Source organism: Lonchura striata, chromosome Z (genome assembly GCF_050655825.1).
Source record: "Lonchura striata isolate lonStrDom1 chromosome Z, ASM5065582v1, whole genome shotgun sequence".
Taxonomy (NCBI): Eukaryota; Metazoa; Chordata; class Aves; order Passeriformes; family Estrildidae; genus Lonchura; species Lonchura striata.
The window spans coordinates 31,764,354-31,775,334 of record NC_140740.1 but is presented as its reverse complement, the minus strand read 5'-3'; positions in this window follow the sequence as shown (position 1 = coordinate 31,775,334).

Sequence of the window (10,981 nt, the reverse complement as noted above, 5' to 3'; positions counted from 1 at the left end):
ACTTTTGCTTTTTCACAGTTAAGGGATGGCTATGAGTATTAAACATTTTTGTGCAACTTTTCAAGTTTCATCAGACCTTACCTTATAGTGTAATGCTTTTGCAGGTATACTGCATAGTTTTTTTTTTTTTACTCACGCAATTCACTTTCATTATTTCAGTGAAAATTAGGCCCAACTAAAGATTTGACCATCAGGGCCTTAATGTTTCCTCCCCCTGATTTTTATTTTTATTTCTTTTGGGAACTTACACCTAAAATTATATTCAGTTCTTTCATACAAGGTCATACAGTGTCCATCAGGCTGTGAATTTAATATACCTCAGCTATTCACAGATAATCAGATAATGAAACTGGCAAAGTGAAGATATATCTATGCAAGGAGAGCAGACCAAATGTCATACCCAAGACATACATGTGTCTATGTGAGAAAGAGTAGGGAAACAGGACAAAAGAGCAGAGTTGGGTACTCTTTCCCTTCCCTGGTTACAGTTAAAACCAGGTAATTCAGTGACTCAGTTTTCACTCTGTATTTGGTAGAACTGGAAGAGGATTTCATGTTAATTTTTTTTTTCTCCACACTTCAGCTGTTTTAAATTACAATCTTCTTGGAATAAATGCTTCTGAGATTATTTCCATGCATAATAAGTAGTATAGATAAATAGCAAGGCTGATTTCTCAGCTTACTTTAATTTTACTCCAGGATTTGAATTTATCTTTCCCTTGATGATGCTCCTACTAGAGCTAGCTGTGAGGGAAAAAAAAAACAAAACAAAAAGGAGTTCATTGCTCTGTTGTGGTGTATGGCTTAAAAAGACATGTTAAGCCAAAAAGAATTTTCCTCTGTATATTGTTTAGACAGAATTTAGACATAAGAGAACCTTACTCTTAACAGACTCAGGAAACACTCCTAATGGTCTAATTTCTTTCATATTTCTGTTGTTTAAAGCAAATTACATGTTCTTAAAAATGAATTAATTTATAAGAATATGCAATTTAATCCATTGCTTTCAGAGTGTTTTAGTACATCTAAAGAAGATGAGATCTCACACATAACCTTGAGCTCTTCTGTGTAAAGTCCAAAATCAGCATTACTATTTTATTTAAGTGTCATCACTGAAAACCTCTTGCAACTTCTTTAGTTACCTTGCACAACGAGAGTTCACTGTGAGCAAAAATTATATTACTACAAACATCACCATTTTTGTTTATTTGGAAAAAACTGTCTCATGTAGGTAATGTGTTGTGAAAATGAATGTGTTTTCCTGAAATTCAGCTCATTAAGTTTTACTCACCTTAGTAATATCTTTTTGGGGGTTAGGAGGCCACACCATATTTTCAATCACTATGTCACCTCATGATAAACTAGGTAAGTTGTTTAAGAGGGATTGTTGACTTTGGGAGTATCTTTTTGGATATATTGGCTGAGATCACAGTTATGTTGCAATAGATTTTGTAAATTATTCCATTAAAAAACATTTTAGATTCAATCCCAGTAGAGTGTCATAAATAATGTGGCTCACAGTGCTTGTAGTTCTATAGGCAGATATGGCAGTGCTGAGATGAATTACATTTTTGGTTAGATAATATGAGGTTCTACAGATGCCTAAAAAATAGGAGTTTCAGAGGTTGCAGTGTCTCCATATGAGAGGGAAGGGGAATTTTTCTAGAACTAATTGCTATTCAGGATTGCTTGTTTGTTTGTTTTGTCCATGGTGTGTTTTTACCCTGTTCTTTTGTGGAAGATAATCCTCCTTACCTGTTTGAAAGTAAGTTTAATTATTATTTTATATTTTCATATTCATATAATTTACTCAGACATGAGTGAAATAGGCTTTGCTTTTTAGTCTATTATTCTGACTTCATGAAATATTTGCTGCATGAAATACCCCTATAACATTTGTTGTAGTCAGAAAACACAATAAATGAGGATAAAGACTAAAGCCAGAATGCTGAGTGTCACAGATTTGTTTAAAATAGCTTAATCCCCTTACTGAGCATTAATGAAGATGTTAAAGAAACTTGGATGCAGAAAGCTGTTTCAATGAAATCTGTAAATGTTTCTGAACTGAGCAGATTTTTAAGTATAAAGGAGAACAACAAAAAGAAAATATAGACATTTGCAAAGAAATAGCAGAAAGGAAAATCAGAGGCAGAAGTTCAGAAAAGTTCTGGTATATAAAAGGGAAGACAGCTTTCTGGACCATTCCAATCAGTCTCCTGATACAGTGTTGTTACATACAGTCTACTTAATAAATGTTATCCATTATCTTGCTATACAAGCACACAGGCTGTTCCAGCTTTTTTATACATTTTATATAATTTTTATACATTTTATACATTTTATATAATATACATTTTATTTTAATCTGAATTCTTATAGCGTGTAGTCAATAAGAGGAAAATGGATACTCTGAAGGTAGTGTGAAGAAAATTTTTTAAGAAACATGAAACCAAAGGACCTCAATGTAAGTTAAATGCCAGATTTATATTCACCCATAAAGTTCTGTTTTAATAAGGAAGTGCCATGTTTAACCTGTTTTAATGTGAAAATGAGAATGGTTTAGTGCATAGAAATTTATTGCAAAATGGAAAGAAGTGATGCTCGCCAGGTATGAGAAAAGTTCACTTAAAAAAATATTTAAAATACTAATCTCTCAGCATGAAAACAAGAAAGTGCCAGCACACTTAGAACATGATATCTCTGAAAGGACGTGTAGCATAGTTTACGAATGAACAGTCTGAACTACAAAAAATTTGTACACAAAACCCAAGTCTGCTGAGTAAGATTATTAAGATAGAATATATTACTAAGATATAATATGCAAAAAACTTAAATGGAAAGTTGAATTTCCACTTAGCTTCTAGAGTATATATACATATATGTTATATGTACAACATATAACATATATATACATATATAACATATAACACTTTGCAACTGAACTTTTTTTTAACTCTGATTATTTGTAAATGTTTTGCTTGATCTCAAATAAATATTTGGAACAAATTAAGTCAATCAGAAATATTCTTTGCAATTATTGTTGGTCTTGGTTTGGTTAATGAGCTGTGAGTTTAGTTATTCACAAAGCTCAAGGAAATACGTTTGGTCAATGATTCAGCTCAAAGAATTGTTTGTAGTTTGGCACAATGCAGTTTTCTGCAGTGGAATAGCTCTCCATTCCCTGTATGTGATGATAACTTAATTTTGTTTCTAGGAAAACTGAATACACAGTTGCCTTCAGGATTCAACCCTAAGAAAAATTTTTATACCTCTGTTTATTTGCCCACAAGCAAAACACACCCATGCAATTCTGTTAAAAAATCCTATGTATTTAAGCAGGTAAGGCAAAACCAGGTATATTCCCTGAAGTGTTAAAATTGGAGGTGTTTCTGCAAGACCAGCTTCAGCTTGTGGTCCACATATTGTTTTTTCAGGTTGCAAAACCCACCAAATTGTCTATTCCTTCATTTCTTGAATGCTTTTCATTGAAATAGTATGTGAGGTTTTATTTTACATGTGGAATTCTAAACAAATGAACCTGCCTAGATTTCACACTTTTGGTAGCTCTGTGTGTGAGATACCAGTTAATGAGGACATAAAAATTTATGTGGGCAATTGTTTTCTTGGGTTTTATCTGCGTGGGGTTTTTTCAGACACTTACTGAACTGAACTGTCCTTCCCCTCTCACCACAAAAAAATGAAGAGAGAGGCAGGCTTCTGAGAAAGATTACATGCCCAAAATCCCAGCAATTTGGAAACCTGTTGATACCATCCCCTTGAAGTCAGCCCACCAAAACACTGTGACAGTGTTTTACAGGTCTCTGCCCATGGAAAGCAAGACACAAAGAAAGGCTGTGCAATCCAGGCAGCATCAGGACAGCTGTTGGGAAACTGGTTGCACATTACAAGTCTCCTCACTCCCAGCTGAGGGAAGTTTTATAACAAGTCCTGGCTGTGTGCCACCCTCTGAGGACAGACAGGGTCCTGTGGGGATGGCACTGGGGATGCCAGTGTGATGTGTGTCCTGGCAAACAGCAAACTGGGAATGTGCTGGGGCCTGTCTGGGATTCTCTCCCTGCTGTTCACCCTCAGCATCACTCCCTGTGCACTTGGCAATTTTTGTTCACCTATATCAGGCAAACAACCAATGTCCGGCTTTCAAAAATAAAGTTCTCCTTTATCAAAAATGAAAGAGTGAAGAGCTTTAGAATAAATTAGATATTATTTTCTAGACACTGCTAGGTCAATACAGGTTAGTTCAGTGAGGAAACATAAGCTAGATTTTTTTGAAATCTTAGTAACCCATTGCTCAGCTGCTGCGGCCTGTTATTTTTTGAAGTCTGTGTATTGTAATAGCAAGTTTTATCATATTTTACTCTTCTTTTTTCTCAAAGCTTTGCAAAACTTCTAACACAAGCTCTTCTGACAGTTCAGCAGTTAACTACTTTAAAAATTAATCAGTCTTTCATTTATTTAATATAAATCTAAACCTGTTTTGTAGCCAGAAATTGTGTAAACCTTCAATGGATTTATTCATACATGCTCAGACACATTCTTCCACCACTTCAGACTAAATATTGATGTTTTAAATAATATCAAGATATAAAATGGTTGAAAACCAAACATAGGGGAAGAACTGGCAAGGATTTGCCAGGACAGCAGTATGCTAAATAAATAAAGAGCAAAGTGTGTGAGAGAAGAATTATGTGTCACAGTATCAGCTGGGAAAGGAGAGAAAACTACTTCAGTGCTGGCATAAGTAGAGAATAAGAACTGATGATATATGCAACAAAAAATATGAGAACAACTAATTTTCACCAGAAGAAAGCTGGTGTTTTCTCCAGTGATTTGAGGGGTTCATGGGAGGAGACTGCCTCTGTTACTGTTGTGAACACAGAGTAAACTAAAATAATCAGACCAAAAGTTGATATTTCATTTTCTTTATTGCTTGCCAAGTCAGTTTTCTATTCTTCTGAACCAAATCAAATTATTATGTGATCAGATAAGTACCAGGGAGAGGGTAAGGTGACCTCATCATGTAGGAAAGAAGGAAACAGGAATGCATCCCAGTGGAGAAGAGATATTAATTTAGCCAAGTTATCTTATAGAAATACACACTTAGGGGTTTGCTTGCAAAAACCGCTTCACAGAAGAGCTGTTTCTTCTGACATGCCTAGACCAACAAAGGGCATTTGCACCAACAAGCAAAGGGATTTGCACCATTTGTGGATCTGAAAAGTAAAAGCTGCAGAATTTTATATCCTGTAATTATTTTCTCTTGATAGTAGCAAAAGAGTTTTCTGAAAACAACCTGTGGCAGAAAAATAGAGAGCTAGTACAGTTTTCTATTAACACTTTGACCCATTAAGTGGAACACAGCTATCTGTATTGTGTATTTGCTGCCAAAGACTGCTGCAATAAAAATCACCTCTGTCAAATTTAAAGATTTCATAAATATTATAAGTTCTTTTATTTATTACTGTTCTACTCATTAGGAGCTGGGGAAATGGATTAATAATATTTTAATAACAGGTTCACACCTGAAAACAGAAAACTGTATGTTAGTTGGATATATGCTCTGATCTCTAAAGAAACATCTTCTACTTTCAGTCTTTACAAACTGCAGGACTCTCCCTGGCCCAGCTTAACTTAAGGCATTCTCAAAATAGTTGGAGCTAGTCACACAGGTTGTGTTTAACATAAAAAAATCCCTCGAATCCAACAGTGTCTTTGACTGACTAGAGCACAGATCTGGGCCTGAGATGTAAGAAGGCTTCTTCTGACTGCTGTGAGCAGAAGCCAAGCTGCTAGGGGGACAAAGAGGGAGCTTCACATAGCCTGGAAAAGTGGAAAGCATGTGAAGCAAGGAGAATCTGAGAGCTGAACAGGAGATTATTTTCGTCTACCATTCCAGGATTTATTTAAGACATTTTGTAGAACAAGAATAAATTTTTTTTCCCTGATTTTACACCATTATTTTTCAATCTTTTATTGCTGTCTTGGTTGTTATGTGACAGTAGTGATGTCATTTGAATGAGACAACCCTTCATACACATCTTAGTTTCCTTCTTGTAAATTTTTAGGTATTGAAATAGAATATAAAGGGATTTTCTTCCCAATTTGATTAGTTAAAAGCATGAAGCAACCTCTACTAAAATAATTTGTATTTTTACAAACTCTGCTACTTTTAAAATTTATAAGAGTAAAAGCTTGCAAATTCTGTACTTGAACTTCTTTTTCCTAAGCTTTATAAGCACACAAAGCTTGTCTTTGTTAATTTCTGTCACAATTTGTAAACTTGGTAATTTTTAAGAGCTGTACAATTGCATTAATATCTTCAAATACTCCACAAAATGAGAATCTTACTAAGAACTAATAAATGCATGTCTTCATAGTAAAAAATTATGCAGCTACTGAAAACATGGCTTTATATTTTGGAACATTTTTGGAACCCTTTCCTTGTTCATTTTCTTCCCCCAAGTGCCTTAATCTGCTTGAAATGGTGTCAGTAAAAAAAATGTGCTGTATGTTACTGAATTATGTTTCCTAATAACCCAACAAAACAATTAATCTTTGATATGTCTCTGCCTAAAATGAAGGTTGATCTTTCTAGGTTGTTCATCCAGACTCTATAGAGTGCACACTTTTGTGAGTGACTGATCTGTTTCCTCTTGGGAAAATAATCCATAAGCCTTCTCCAGGAGTGTTGTCACTGGGGTCTATGGATTGTTTTTATCTGAATTTTGGCTGTAATGCATTGCCATCCCCAGGAAAACTCTTTGATTTTTCTAAAAGTTTTCCCTGAAAATGCTGTGCATGACAGTTCGACTGTGAAGGCAAAGTAACAATTTTTTTGCAGAATATAAATTGTATCAGCCAAAAGGTGCACATTTCTCTGAGAAAAGATTTTAAACAAGTGAGTTTTATATGTAAACCATCTTACCTATTCTCACTGTTTTATCCTATTTTTTTAAAGTAAATTTATTCCTTGACTATTTCACAAGGCAAGTGAAGGACCACTTTCTGTATGTTCACTTGCTTGATCTTTCAGAACCACCCTGATCAAAGCAATGCCATGTCAGATCAGATCTAGAATCAGGGAATGTACATTAACTCAAGAATTACATCTGAACTAATAATCTCCAAGTCTCAACAGTGCTCCAGAACTGTAACATCTCTGCACCATATCTGGACCTAACCTAGATTGCACCTGACAGCTCAGTGCTTCTGCTTTATTTTGCCCTGTACTTTTCAGGGTAGGGTTAGGATGGATAAAGTCCACACCCCACACATGTCTACACTGACATAATGCTGTCAGTTCCTCTATGTTTCGCAAATCTCTATTTCAGGTTAGAGGACTGCTTCTGTTCAATTAAGCTCAATATCTTCATATCTTCTTTTTTTCCTATCAAGTGCATGTGTATTTCTTTTAATGATCACCTGAGTAGAAAATAACCCACCAAAATAAATATGCACACAGAAGCAGACATGTTAATTGAACTAAAACTGATGGTTTCCTGACTGTCACCATTTCAAAGTCAAAATTTTCCTTGTGATATCATCAAAATCAGCATTTTCATCCTGATGCCTTCCCATTGATTAAATTAATTCACATTTGTGGTAAACAGCCAACAACTTTTAAAGACCCAGAGGCATTTGTTTTTTCCATTTTTTCTGTCTTTATCACTGAGGGAAGCTGATGCAGTTGTCAGTCATGACAGAAACTGTCATGGGGTATCATGTAATAGCATGTGTCACTCATTTGAAAAACAAAATCATGCTGGCCTCCTAAGGCAACAGCATTCATTCTAAGTACTGGTACATGCAGACTTGCCAGTTGTGGATATACAGGACAGGCAATCCTTAGCAAGCTGCAGCTCAGCTGCATTTGGTGAGCTCAAAGCATTTGTTTAACACTGTGGAGAAATGCACCTTTGAGCTTATGTTTTACAATTTGTACTGCTGGAAGCTACACTTTACAATTGTATGGTTTTCTTCTGGCATCTCTATTTCATGCTACAAAATTTAATTTTTTCACAGACCATTGCAAGATACTAAACATTCCTTTCAGGTGCTCAGGTAGTTTAATAACATTGTTCAAAGGGTTTTAAACTTTGGCAGCAAAGTAACTCAGGCACAAGTTTCCTTTGGAACACTATTGGCATAGAATTTTATACTAAGCGGTGTGACTCAATTCAACATGTGGGAAATATTTCTGATATCTGACACAGTTTCCTAAAGCTCCAAGGACTTCAAAGTGGCTAAGGATTTCTCAATACACTAGCATTGCAGCATTGTGACTGCATGCCTTCAAAAATTTAATGCAATATATAGATGAGACAGCATTCATAATATTTCTTTTTCTCTCCCGACTTGGAGTTAACTGTAAGCTCACATTGGTTGCAGTTGGAAGTCTAGGTGCTGTATGACCCTGTTTCTTTGGTCAGAATGGCTTTTTATGCCTCACACATTTCTATCACTTATGTGAAAATCTTCTGCAGAATGCCGTATGACTTACTTTGCTGCACCACTGTAGCTCAGTTGTGATCCAGAAAAAATAGCCCATTTTCTTAGGGATTATGTATCTATCTGTCAGATAAATGTAGCCTGCAAGATTAAATTGTGATCATAATGAATAGTCCTGCTAGAGAAAAATAGATTAAATTGTGCCTTAAGTTATACAAAAACGTATCAGTTTATCTCTGTGGTCCTCAGTGCTACTCCAAGTATAATTTAGGATAATTTGGGGTATACTCCTTTATACAATTCCATATCTCCGTACAATTCTCAAGTCACTGTTTACAAATGTTCATTCTATTAAAATATACTTCAGATAAAGGAAAATTACCATATAAATAATTTCCAGTCCTTTTCCACATTCCTACTTCCAACCCATCTAGACTTTTTCTTATGACATTTTTATATAAGAAATCATACAAAACTTAAATATATTTATTATTATTTTTATGTGAGGTGATTTTATGAAACTTGTCTAAAATAATAAAAACAGATAATGAAATGGACTAGTAAGGACTAACTTAAGCAAATTAATTTCTATCTGAGCACTGCAGTGCTTTGAGCTGGAAGTTTAAGTGTACAATAGTATAATATAATTCTAACAGTTGTTTTATTCCCTTAGGAGACAAAAGAATTTTATTTGCATGTTAGTACTTTCTCTGCTTACTCTTAGTAGTGACTGTGGTGACATCAGTGAATCAAAAGAGGCTAATGTAATTAACAAAAATTGTGGCATAGGTTGATTTGAATTGACAATAACATACTGGTATTTTTCTAGTTTAATTTCTACTGGGATGCAACATCTAACCACAGTCACATTGCAAAGTTCAAAATTTGGGATTCCTACCTACCTCCTTCCCTACCTGCCTATCAAAGTGGCTGCTGTACACACTGTCTGTCTCTACGGAGCTTGGAAACTTCACTCATTGAGCCCCTTGTATTAGGTCAGATGTGGCTGGCTATGGCCAAGAGTTCCAAAAATGAGATGTAGAAGGAGACAACACAAATCCATAGGCCTTGTTTCATCAGGGAATGATCCAGGAAACAAAAAGAAAAACATGAAGTTAAATTAAAATAAAATAACCTGTGGAATCTTAAAATCCATATGTGTCAGCTGATTCAGTAAAGACAGACTTCAAGCAAAAGGTGAAGAATTTCATCAGTATGTGTTTTTCTCTCAAAGTTTCAATAAAAACTGAAAACCTATACTCATCCAAACCTGCACAGATTAGCATGTCAGGGCCAGACCTGTGCTTTTTACTTTTACTGCTAGTTGCTTTTTAATTTGTGGTGTTTTAGATTGAGATTTAACAGACTTGTTGCATTTTATGTGAGCTGTTATGGTTGGCTGCTGCACTGAAGACAACCCAAAATCTGAAATAAGGACATCTGGATTAAAAAGATGAAACACAGAGTAAAATAATATGAACTAATGCCTGTTCTGCTTGGTTTGCTGAAAAGCATAACAATTTTGGGAATGAAGGACATTTCATTACAAAGTCAGGACTAGTAGCCAATTCACCATGACAGCATTTGGATAACAAGTTTTTTTTCCTATGCTCTCTCCTTTACTGTGCCACATCCCATTCCCTCCTGGAATCTATTATATCATCTAGTATATAAAGAGAGTTATTCTGTGCTCTCAGTAGGATGACTAACATAATTTAATTGATTTATGAGCAATGTGCTTAGTGCTAAATTACAGCAGATACCACTTACATTACTTCATCCCTGCTAAACATTTAATTCCATAGTTATGTTTTAAGTTGTATTACGATGTAGAATGGTCTCAAAAGAAATATTATTCACTGAAATGCACTTAATCATAAATAAGAAAAAAACCTTGCCCTCTTTTTAACCCTTAACATTATTTTAAAACCTATGGTATCATTATAATTTTCACTCTCTATTTTAACAGGATGGACTGAAACAGGTAACTTCCAATATTTTTGTTCAATTTCCTTACAAATAGATGAAGCTGTACTTCATCCTGGCTTGGAAACAGCAGAACATTGTAGAAAAATTAATTTAGGTGCAGTTCCTTGCAACAAGGAACAATTGTAGATATTTGAATTTTGGGATAACATTACTCCAGGGCACAGAGTGACTGCAAAGAATCCAAAAAAAGAAAAAAAACTGTTACACTGAAAGTGTTCTGTGAGTAGTGCTCAGTGTCTGAAAAGCTGCAGTCATATTGAATATTGCCAGCTAAACTCTTGCATGTTGACTTTAAAAATAAAAAGCAGAACCACTTGCAGAACTAAAACTGGGGTATAAAAAATCCTTGCACTCAAGAATAATAGTAGATATTGTATCTGGGTAAACTTTAACTAGAGGATAGAAGCCAATGACAATTCTTTCCTGTTGGTTCAGACAAGAGGGGGAGATGTTGGAATCCTGGCTGCTGAGAATTTTAAACTTTCTGTGCTGAAAGGCACAGACTCACAGGCAAGCACTGCATTTG